The sequence below is a fragment of the Mandrillus leucophaeus genome, unplaced genomic scaffold (genome assembly GCF_000951045.1).
Source record: "Mandrillus leucophaeus isolate KB7577 unplaced genomic scaffold, Mleu.le_1.0 Scaffold719, whole genome shotgun sequence".
In the NCBI taxonomy this organism is placed as follows: domain Eukaryota; kingdom Metazoa; phylum Chordata; class Mammalia; order Primates; family Cercopithecidae; genus Mandrillus; species Mandrillus leucophaeus.
The window spans coordinates 1655935-1666920 of NW_012107797.1; the positions used below are offsets into that span (position 1 = coordinate 1655935).

Here is a 10986-nt window from a genome sequence, read left to right on the forward strand (position 1 = left end):
ATTAGCCAGGATGGTCTCGATCTCCTGACCTCGTGATCCGCCCGTCTCGGCCTCCCAAAGTGCTGGGATTACAGGCTTGAGCCACCGCGCCCGGCCGGGAATGTCTTATACATGTAAATTCTCAGAAACTCTGGAGTAGGGCCCAGCAATCCACGCTACAATAAGCCCTCCAGGTGTTCAGGAACCGCTGGCATACAGCAGGTAGAAAAATGTGTTTCCTTCTGTAGGTCCAAAGCCAGGGATACTATATGTTCTGTCTCGATATGAAACAATGATGTGCAATTAAAAGACATAAATCTCCTTCCTACTTCCACCCTTCAGCCAATGTGTTTTATTTTTATGAGTTAATAAGAAAGCAGGTGGCAATCAGAGATTTAGTCTACAAAGTATATTTACAGGTATCAGTTCTCATCCAGCCTGATCTCATCCAATATCATTTATATCCTCTTACATCCAAAGTTCTAGAAAAGGATCTTCACAATGTAAGACTCAGGCACACTAGGAGTTCTATGATAAAAGACCAAGTAGATCTGAATGTCCAAACTTACTAGAGAAGAAAAGTGGAATCACTGGCTATATTTTCACATTGCGTTCAACAGGAAATTAAAGTTTTGAATTGTTTTCACCTTCATCCTTCCAAGTTAATAGAATTCAACCAGAAAACTCCATTCTTCCAAAGCCTCTAGGCAGGCAAAGTTTTAATGTATTATTTCTTGCTTTCCAATGGATACAAAGCAGAGTCCTGGTAGGCATACACCTGCAAAGATGCAGAACTAAACAGTTCCCTCTGTTTGATATTAAAACAAAAGTCCTGTAAACCTCAGATGGTGAGTGTAATACTTCAGCACTAGCATGAAAGCCTCAAATAAAAAAAAAAAAAAAAAATACCAAGAACACTCCTAGCAAACAAAAGTAAGCTCTTGGCCGGGAGCAGTAGTTCACGCCTGTACTCCCAGCATATTGGCAAGCCAAGGTGGGGTAAGTCAGGAGTTCAAAACCAGCCTGGGCAGCATAGCGAATTCACATCTCTACAAAAAATTTAAAAATTAGCTGGGCATGGCGACACACACCTGTAGTCTTAGAGCTACTTGGGAGGCTGAGGTGGGAAAATTGCTTGAGCCCAGGAGTTTGAGGCTGCAGTAGCTATGATCATGCCACAGCACTCTAGTCGGGGTGACAGAGTGAGATCTAGATATTACATTCTGTCCTGCTCCTGTTTCCACTAAAATCACTAAGTTAAAATGTTTTCATTCAGCAGGATAAAAAGTGAAATTTGACTTTGGTGTTTTGCTAGCAAAAATAAATAAATAAAGTGAAATGACAAATTACTTACTGGGAGAAAGTCTTTGTAACCTCAATGACAGATAAAAAGTTTATATCCTTAGCCTATAAAGAAATATTTAAAATTACTCAGAAAAAAAAATGAATGATTTCCAGCAGAAAATGGGCAATGGAGAAACCGGCACTTCCCACTAGAAGAAAAATGGCCAATGAGCATATGAAAAAGATTCAAAAGCACTAGAAATCAAAGAAATGTAATGAAAACAATGAGAGATTCTGCTTAAAGACCAGCAAAGATGACAAATGGAAGGGGAACCTGGAGCTCTGTCCCTGTTGGTGGGAGTATAAACTGAACCAATAATCCTACAAGATCATTTGAACATTTCTTTTAAAATTCCTAAAACTGTTTTATATTATTTTCCTCTAGAAATTCTACTTCTATGAATTTGGTGCAAAAATCCTTACTCGAGTCCATTAAAATGTATATGGAAGGAAATTCACTCTGGGGTGGCAACGATTCACTTAACATACATGCAGCTCTTAAAAATGATGATGCCAGGATGTATTTCTCCCATAGAAACATGCTTAAAATATAATCAGTGACAAAAGACCATATATTACAATTCTCCTTTTTAAAATGCTTCTAGGCGTAAAAAGTGTAAAAAGCAACAAACCAGAATGTGTTGAGTGGCAAAATTGAAGATTATTCTTTATATTTTGTCATCCAAATTATTACAAAAAGAATATGATTTCCTTTATAATCAGGGAGATTATATTTACGTTTCTTTTCTTTTTCTTCTTTTTTCTCCTGTATATATCCCATGTAGGCTAGAGAGCTTAAATCCCTGCCTCTTGAGGGAAATCAGCCCATTTTCAGGCCATGCAGTATGCAAAGCTGCCCCATCCTCCCTTTATTTTATTTATTTATTTATTTATTTATTTATTTATTTATTTATTTATTTATTTATGTTGAGATGGAGTCTCGCTCTGTTGCTCAGGCTGGAGTGCAGTGGCGCATCTCAGCTCACTGCAACTTCCATCTTCCAAGTTCAAGCGATTCCCCTGGCTCAGCCTCCTGAGTAGCTGGGTCTACAGGCATGCACCACCATGCCCAGCTAATTTTTGTATTTTTAGTAGAGAGAGAGTTTTACCATGTTGGACAGGCTGGTCTCAAACTCCTGACCTCAAGCGATATGTCTGCCTTGGCCTCCCAAAGTGCTAGGATTACAGACATGAGCCACTGTGCCAGGCCTGACATATTATTTCTAAAAATTTCAGTGACATTTCAATTAAGTTACATTTAATTCTTACTGACCTGATCTCTTATCCTGTTTAATGATATCTTCCAGTTGAAAGGTGTTTCCTCTGTAATCACAGGTGCTAAAGGAAATACAGCATGTATTCATTAGGTAGATATCCACTAAACCACTAATTCTTGCATTGTAGTCCTCAGACCCTCAGCATCAGCAACACGTGGGAACTTGTTAGACATGCAGATTCCTGGGCCAGCCCCACACCTCCTGAATGGGAAAGTGGGCAAGAGGGACAGCTATCTGTGCTTTAATAAGCCTTGAGATGTTCCCTGGAGTTTGAAAACCACAGAACTAGAATACGTAGGGTAGTAAGCGCTCATACTTTATCCCAGGTACCTAGGGACTCTTTCCCTCTTTCCCATTCTCTTTTCCATTGAAATAAGATGAGAGCTCATTTTAACTTAATGGGTATAAGAAAGAAGGCAGTGAGATGATGAGGGTTTCAAATTAGAGTTCAAAATTTAATCAGTGGATGGTGACAGGATGCAAGCCTTCTGAACAGATTACTGCAATAAAGCTGATGATAATCTGCATGTCATGTATCATTAGTGTATTGATGTTAAATTTTTTGGGGAGATCAATGGTATTGTGATTATATAGGAGAATGTCCTGGTTCTTAGAAGATAGCTGCAAAAGTACCTAACAGTGAAATGCTCTGATACTGGCAATTTACTTTGAAATGATTCAGGGGGAAAAAGGGCACATATACAATCTTTCATACACGGAAGAGAGAAAACAAATATGACAAAACGTTAACTAGTGAATCCAGTTGAATAGCATACAGATGTTCACTGTATTATTTTATCAACATTTCTGTGTTTGCAAGTTTTTAAACTAAAAAGTTGAGGGAAAAGAAACATCACCCCAAATCTTTCTATGAAATGGAACCATAGAAAAAGCACAGAATTGAACACTCTGCAGAAGAGCTCACCGTACCCATCCGGACAGCATGGTCACAGCGCAGGGTCTCCTCCAGGAGGCTATTCTCTGGTCTCTTCTGTGCTGTCACTGCCCCCTGACGCTGCCGAGGCTTTTTTCTAACAACTCTTTTTCAAAAGATATAATTTTTTTCATTCATCTAAGAAAGAGACAAAAAAATTAGTATACACTTAGAAAATAATATTACATTTATACTTGTGTAAAAGCAAAAAATATTTTGAAAAGTGAGGAAGCAAGAAATGTACTATTCTACAATTCTGCTCTTACTGTCTTTTTATTCTGCCAGTGATTTCCTATTCCTGCTGCCTATGGTGGGGTAAGCTGCAAATGATTTCTTCTCCTCATTGATTTAAAATGTCATGTTTATAATATACTAACCTCCCGTAGAAGCATTTGGGTTTATTTCTAGGCTCTATTCTACTCAAGTGATCTATCCGTTCACAAGCCACTATCAATTTTGATTATTAGAGCATCCTAAAGTTAAGTAATTTTTTTTTTTTTGAGATGGAGTCTCTAACTCTGTCACCCAGGCTGGAGTGCAGTGGCATGATCTAGGCTCATGGCAAGCTCCACCTCCTTGGTTCACACCATTCTCCTGCCTCAGCCTCCTGAGTAGCTGGGACCACAGGCGCCCGCCATCACCCTCAGCTAATTTTTTGTATTTTCAGTAGAGATGGTGTTTCAGCGTGTTAGCCAGGATGATCTTGATCTCCTGACCTCATGATCCGCCCACCTTAGCCTCCCAAAGTGCTGGGATTACAGGCATGAGCCACCAGGCCCGGCTGAGTAATTCTTTGATTAGGATACTAGTATTTGATGGAGCCTGAACCTTTTGACTCTAAATTCAAATTCTTATTATCTCTAACTTCTAAAAGACAACAATTATGACTTCAGTGTATAAAATGCCAGCTTTTTCAGCTACCTTACAGAATTCTCTTATTTTCCCCATATAGAATCAGTTTATCCATTCAGTTTTCTCTCCAAACACTAATATTTTCATTTTGGTATCCCTAATCTTTTTTTTTTTTTTTTTTGAAACAGAGTCTTGCCCTGTTGCCCAGGCTGGAGGACAGTTACACCATCTCAGCTCCTTGCAGCCTCTGCCTCCCAGGCTCAAGCAGTCCTCTCACCTCAGACTCCCAAGTAGCTGGGACCACAGGTGCATATAACACGCCCAGCTCATTTTGTATTTTTTTGCAGAGATGAGGTCTCACCACATTGCCCAGGCTGGTCTCAAACTCCTGAGCTCAAGTGCTGTGAGCTCCTGAACTCCCAAAGTGCTGGGATTACAGGTGTGAACCATGGCTCCTGGCAGTTTTCCTAATCTCTTATCTTTTGTAGTTTCACTGGCTTATATGGTTAATAACTGTTAGTGTTAATTAACAGGGGTAACTGTAACACTGGACCTTTTACCTTATTCCGGATCTTAAAGGGATGTTTGTAGAATTTCACCCATCATGCATGATGGCAGCTTTTGGCTAGATGTGTTTATAATCCACTAGGAGTAAAAAAAAAAATTAGAAATAAATATTGAATTTTATCAAATGTCTTTCTAACATATATGGAGGGAACCATGTATTTTCTCCTTAACGTCTTGCAACCAGGAATCATACCAGATCTTCTAATAGTGATTCCAAAGAATAAGGTTCACGTGGTTCTGTGGCATAATTTTTCCACTGGGCTGTGTCTGCATCACTAGTCATGAATAAGAGAGTGTGTGTTTTAATGCTACCTTTGCCAGGTACCTTTGTCAGGTTTGGGTTTTCATGTTCTAACAGTTTCAAAAAAAAGTTTGAAAGTTCTACTTTATTCTTTACATGTGGAAATTGCAATAAATTATTCGTGATTTACTGAAAACTTCACTTGAAGGTCTGATTTAATTTCAAAGCAAAACCAAACCTTTCTTTCTTTTTTGTGGGGGGAGGGTAGGAGGAGTGGGATGGAAGGACACTAACTCATTGATACTGGATGTTTTTTTTTTCCTTAGAATTTATCTTCTAGGGACAATCTGACAATGATGAATTTAATTTAGATTTGCAGATTTTAAAAATAATTCTTTTGATATTCTTGTTATCATTTATTTGCCTATTCTCCAGCTCTGTTGCTCAGGCTGAAGTGCCACAGTCCAATCATAGCTCACTGCAGCCTTGAACTCCTGGACTGAAGCGATCATCCCCTATCAGCCCCTCGAGTAGCAGAGAATATAGGCTCATGCTACCAAGCCCAGCTCATTTTTTAAAATTTAGTGGAGACAGGGTTTCACCATGTTGCCCAGGCTGGTCTCAAACTCCTGGGCTCAAGCAATCCTCCCTCCTCAGCCTCCCAAAGTGCTGGGATTACAAGTGTCAGCTACTATGTCTGGCACTATTCTTATTTTTATTATAATAAAATGTTAAGATTGGATAAATAATATAGCCAAATTATTGGTGCCAGACTACATCTACTAAAATTAAATGAAATTTCACTTGTCTGAAATCACGACATACTTTGGAAGCTATGTTTGTCATGGTATTAACTAAAATTACGATTATTTGGCACTCACCAAAATCTGTGGAGCACCTTAAAGACACAGGCGGTATCCTCCAGAGCAGTGAAAACAGTTACAAGAGGCTCTCAGGACAGCTTTATCAGGAGAGACATGCTATACATATAAAGACATAAGGAGAGAGAAAAGAAACAACCATTTTACACACAGTCCCCACATTGAAAGCTATAGGCTGGGTAATGCAGGCACTGATTTTTGCAAATCAGATCTTTCCATGTGGCATCTCTATGTAGCGTGCTTTTGCTTTAGAGAGTAGCAGCAATATTTTCGGTTTTCTGTTTGTTTGTTTGTTTGTTTGTTTGTTTGTTTGAAGACAGGATCTTGCTCCACCACCCAGGCTGGAGAGCAGTGATGTGATCGTAGCTCACTGAAGCATCGACCTCCTGGGCTCAAGTGGTCCTCCCGCCTCAGCCACCCGAGTAGCTGGACTACAGGCATACACCACCATGCCCCACTAATTTTGTATCTTTTGTAGAGACAAGGTCTCACTATGTTGCCCAGGCTCGTCTTCAACTCCTCAGCTCCAGTGATCCTCCCGTTTCAGACTACCAAAGTGCTAGGATTATAGGTGTAAGCCACCACACCTGGCCAAGATATTTGTTTTCAAAGAATGGTTAATAGGTATAAGAAAAATAGGGAAGGCTGAGGTACAGTGGCTCACACCTGTAACCTCAGCACTTTTGGAGGCTGAGGCAGGAGGATCACCTGAGGTCAGGAGTTCGAGACCAGCCTGGCCAACACGGTAAAACCCCATGTCTTCTAAAAACACAAAAATTAGCTAGGCATGGTGGAATGCACCTCTAGTCTCAGCTACTCAGGAGGCTGAGGCAGAATCACTTGAACCCAGGAGTCAGAGGCTGCAGTGAGCCGAGATTGCACCACTGCACTCCAGCCTAGGTGACAGAGCAAGACTCCATCAAAAAAAGAAGAAAAAAGAAAAATAGGGAATATTTGTTAGTAGTCTGAGTTCCACAATCATGTCAAGCATATTAAAACTTCCTTAAATTTCTAATTACCTTTTCCTGTCTTTTTTCAAAAGAGGATTTAACGTCATCAGAATTTTTCTTTACATTTAAAACACCTGCATCTTCAGTTGCCTCATCATCTGGCAAAGCAAAGGTCACTCTTTTCAAGCTTTCTTTACATTGTTTACTGTCTTCACTTTCTTCCAGGTCATCATCTTCATCCCTACACTACCAAAGCTCTTATCAAAAGAAATATTCTGCTTGCCATTAGAAAAACAAAAGGAAACATATTTTCCTTTAATAAAGTTCTTCTTTTACACGCCTAATGCAACCAAATACTCAGAACTTCCAAAATTATTCAGGTATTAAGGAAGAGAAGGTATCATTTCAGTGAAATGCTATGGAAGAAACAGAACAAAAAGTGTCCAATATATAGAAAATAAATTATTCATCAATCTATAATACAAACCTCCTATCTCACATAAATAACAGGATTTTTGGGGCACAAAACCAAATCAAAGTTCCTGGTAAGAAAGGTTTGATTGCTACTGCCAGTAATATTTTTCTTCATTAATTGATCTCTAATGTCCCTTTAAATCCAGAGACTTTCCTCTGGCTATCTTGAGAATATCTGATAGGAGAGAATCTAACTTCTTAAAACAAACATATGTGAAAACCACAAGTACAGATACATAATTGGGCAATTCCAGCTCACATTGTAAAGGATGGTTGAAAATACTCACATTTCAGAAATGCTTAGTTATTCTGCTTCTTCTTCAGCAATTTCATCATCTTGTTGGAACCCAGCTCATCATTATGATCACTTGCTATGTCTTCATCACTTTCAACTGATCAAAAAAATCTTTGTACTTCACATTTCTGGAACTTGTTTTTTACCTGACTAAAATAAAAAGATTTTTTAAACTATTAATTAGGAATAGAAAAATACATCAATTAACACATGCATATATATTTGTATGTGTACTGTATGTTTACATTACTTTCTAACTTAATAACACTACAAGTCAAAAAATAGTTACTAGGTGAAACTGGCAACTAAAAACACTACCATAAAACTATTACAGGAACAACTGGAACATAAACTGAATGGAAGTACAGATTCATTTATAACTGATAAGATAGAGCATAATATTTCTTAGCTCTAAATCTTCTAAAATTACATCTCTCCTAGAAAAACAGAACAAAAGCTACTTGAGGAGGAAAAAAGTGCTCTCTCCTCTCAAAACTTTAAGTATTTTACTTCCAAACAGCCCCCCTTCACCTTCATCAGAATCACTATCTTAAAAAACAATCAGTATCGTCCACCTCACCATCATCACCTTTTCATTCCTCGTCTTTTCCTCTGTTTTCTAAATAAGCCTTCGTTTCAAAGAGTTGGAAGAATTTCTCGTCTACTATGGACTTTTCTCTTGGTTTTGTTTTGTACCTTGCTCTGCTGTTCCAATTTGTTGATACCAAAGTCAAGATCAGAATCCTCAGCACTGAAAACTGGGCTTTTCCTCAGATCGCATTTGCTTGAGTTTGCTCTCTCACTCACTTCAGGATTGTCACCACCCATATCTGACACTTCCTCCTCCTCCTGTAAATCTTCTAGGTCCTCCTGGCCACCAGCCTCTGTCTCTGAACCATCCTCTTCACACTCCTGTTCTTCACTCTCTGGGAGACTGATATCTTCATCTTTGTTTCACTAACTGCATTCTGGAAGCTTTGTAAAATTGGGTCATTTTGCAACTCAGGTTGTTGCAAAGTCTGTTCATCATCAAAACTTCCTATCACAAGTTTTTGTAAAGGGCTTCCATGGAGCCTACCATTCTCCAATATTTGATTAAACTCATGAAGTACTTTTGTTAAAGAAGTGAACTTTGATGCCAATCCATCTTGAATCCTATTGGGAGGAATTAAACGAGATTTAGAGTTATAGGTAATAATTTCACAGCCCTCTTAATTAAAAGAAAAATAAAAACCCCAAATCGTCTGTAAAATCAAATTGGAATGAAGTGTAGGTATAGATTCTGGCCCCAACAACATATAAGCTGATGAGCCACAATGATATCTAAAACCTGTCAACCAAGTATTTGTGAATCTGCTGTATAAATTTTAGGCAGGAAAAGCATTACAAATCGATTTGCTTGGAAATATGTAGTGAATTAGCCTTAAATTATCAACTCTGCACCACTCCATTCATTCATTCCCTTATTCCTTCCGTGATCAACATTTACTTTGGCTACAGTGGTCAAGGAAACCCTCTCTTAGATGTGACATCTGAGATGAAACCTACAGATAAGGATAGTCTTATAAAGATTGGGAAACATGTATTCCAGGCAGAAGAAACAGCAAGAACAAATCCTCTAAGATGCAATTGAGCTTGGGAAGACTGAGGAATAAAAAAGTGAGCGTGGCTGGAGTGTAAAGGAGGCAGAAGGTGAAGCTGGAGAGACTGATGGCAGCCAAATTCCGCAGGGCTCAAGGTAAGAGTTTGCCATTTTAAGTGTAATAAGAAAACAAGAGAAGATTTTAAGCAGAAGGATGAAATGATGATTTACACGAAGGAAGAAGAAAGGGAGGAAGGAAGAGGAGGAAAGAGTGATTAGAAGGTTGATGCAGCATTCCAGGAAATTTAAGCTGGAATTAGAGCAGTGAATATACTGAGTACTGTTTGGAGGTAGAACTGACACGATTGCTAAGGAATTAGATACAGAATAGAGAAAAACGAACACATCAAAGTAGCAACCTAGTTTTATGTGTGAGCAACTGGAAAGACAGAACTGCCATTTACTGCAATAGGCAAGGGTTGAGTGATGGAGCATGGGAAAAGGACTTAAGGGGATGGCAGAGTATAGGTGGGTAGAAACAACATTCTACTCTATTTTGGACACAGTGAATTTGCGATGCTGAGAGTACGAAAATTTTAAAAATCGTTAAAAGCCATGTGTGCTACTGAATTCCAACTAAGCTCAGTCTGTAGTTGCTGTCAGCTGGGAACTCAAGGGAGAGGTTGGGGTTTGAAATACAAATGAGTCATGATTTTTTAGATCATATTTGAAGTTCTTCAACAAAATGCACATAAAACGCTTGTGCTGGGAAGAGACATCAAAGTTCTAACTCTCAAGAAGCTTAGTTGGGGTGGACAGACAAGTGACAAGTTTGTACTTTCAATGAAGCATGATGACAGGTAAACACTGAGTGCTTTAGGAGCACAAAGGCGGAAGGAGAAACCAACAGTTTGTGTGTGGGGGGGGATTGGGGCCGAAATAAGCCTCAAGGGGAGCTTCTAGGCGTTGATAACTGAGGTTAGGTTGATTTCAATAATATTCAACTGGGAGAGCCACACGTAAAAACAATTTTTTAATTTTTGATAGCCTAGGAAAGTATAAACTCTGAAATGTGGGGGAAAGTGATTTACATTTCCGCTTACCCTCCCCCAGCTACACAATTTGACAGGGGTCGGTAACCCGCGTCCACTTGAGACCCCGGTCGCACCCCGAGCCCCGGATCTGCGCACTTATGTGAGGATGCACTCGGGCCAGCCTGGGGCTTTGCTGACCTCCGTCAGACGCCGCTCCAGGGTCTGTCAGCGCCAGGCCGGGGCCATGGCTGGCTGCAATTCCCTACACAACGGCTGCAAGCGAGGCCAGACAGCCCCAGGAAACCGCACCCCAAGGACGCGCCCAGGGCAACCTGGAGCTCGGAGCCGAAAGTTCCGCCGCGCACAGCTTCCGGCCTCACCCCCCGCCGGAGCCAATGGCAGCGCGAGCGCTGTAGCCTGTGCGGGGGGCGGGAAACAAAAACTGCCACTGGTCAAGGCAAGCGCCTTTGAACTGTCTCCAAACTTAGTTTTGTACTTTTCAGGGACCCACAGAGGGTGGCGCGTCCTGGCTTTAATTTCTAATTTAGGTAAAGAGGCTGTTACATGCAGTAGTTA

At 40.0% G+C, this 10986-nt stretch overlaps 1 pseudogene; it reads right to left on the reverse strand.

The window, feature by feature from the left end:
* The window catches only part of LOC105528506, a 16577-nt pseudogene extending 5921 nt beyond the window's left edge, over nucleotides 1-10656 (reverse strand).
* Nucleotides 10657-10986: the final 330 nt, after the last annotated feature.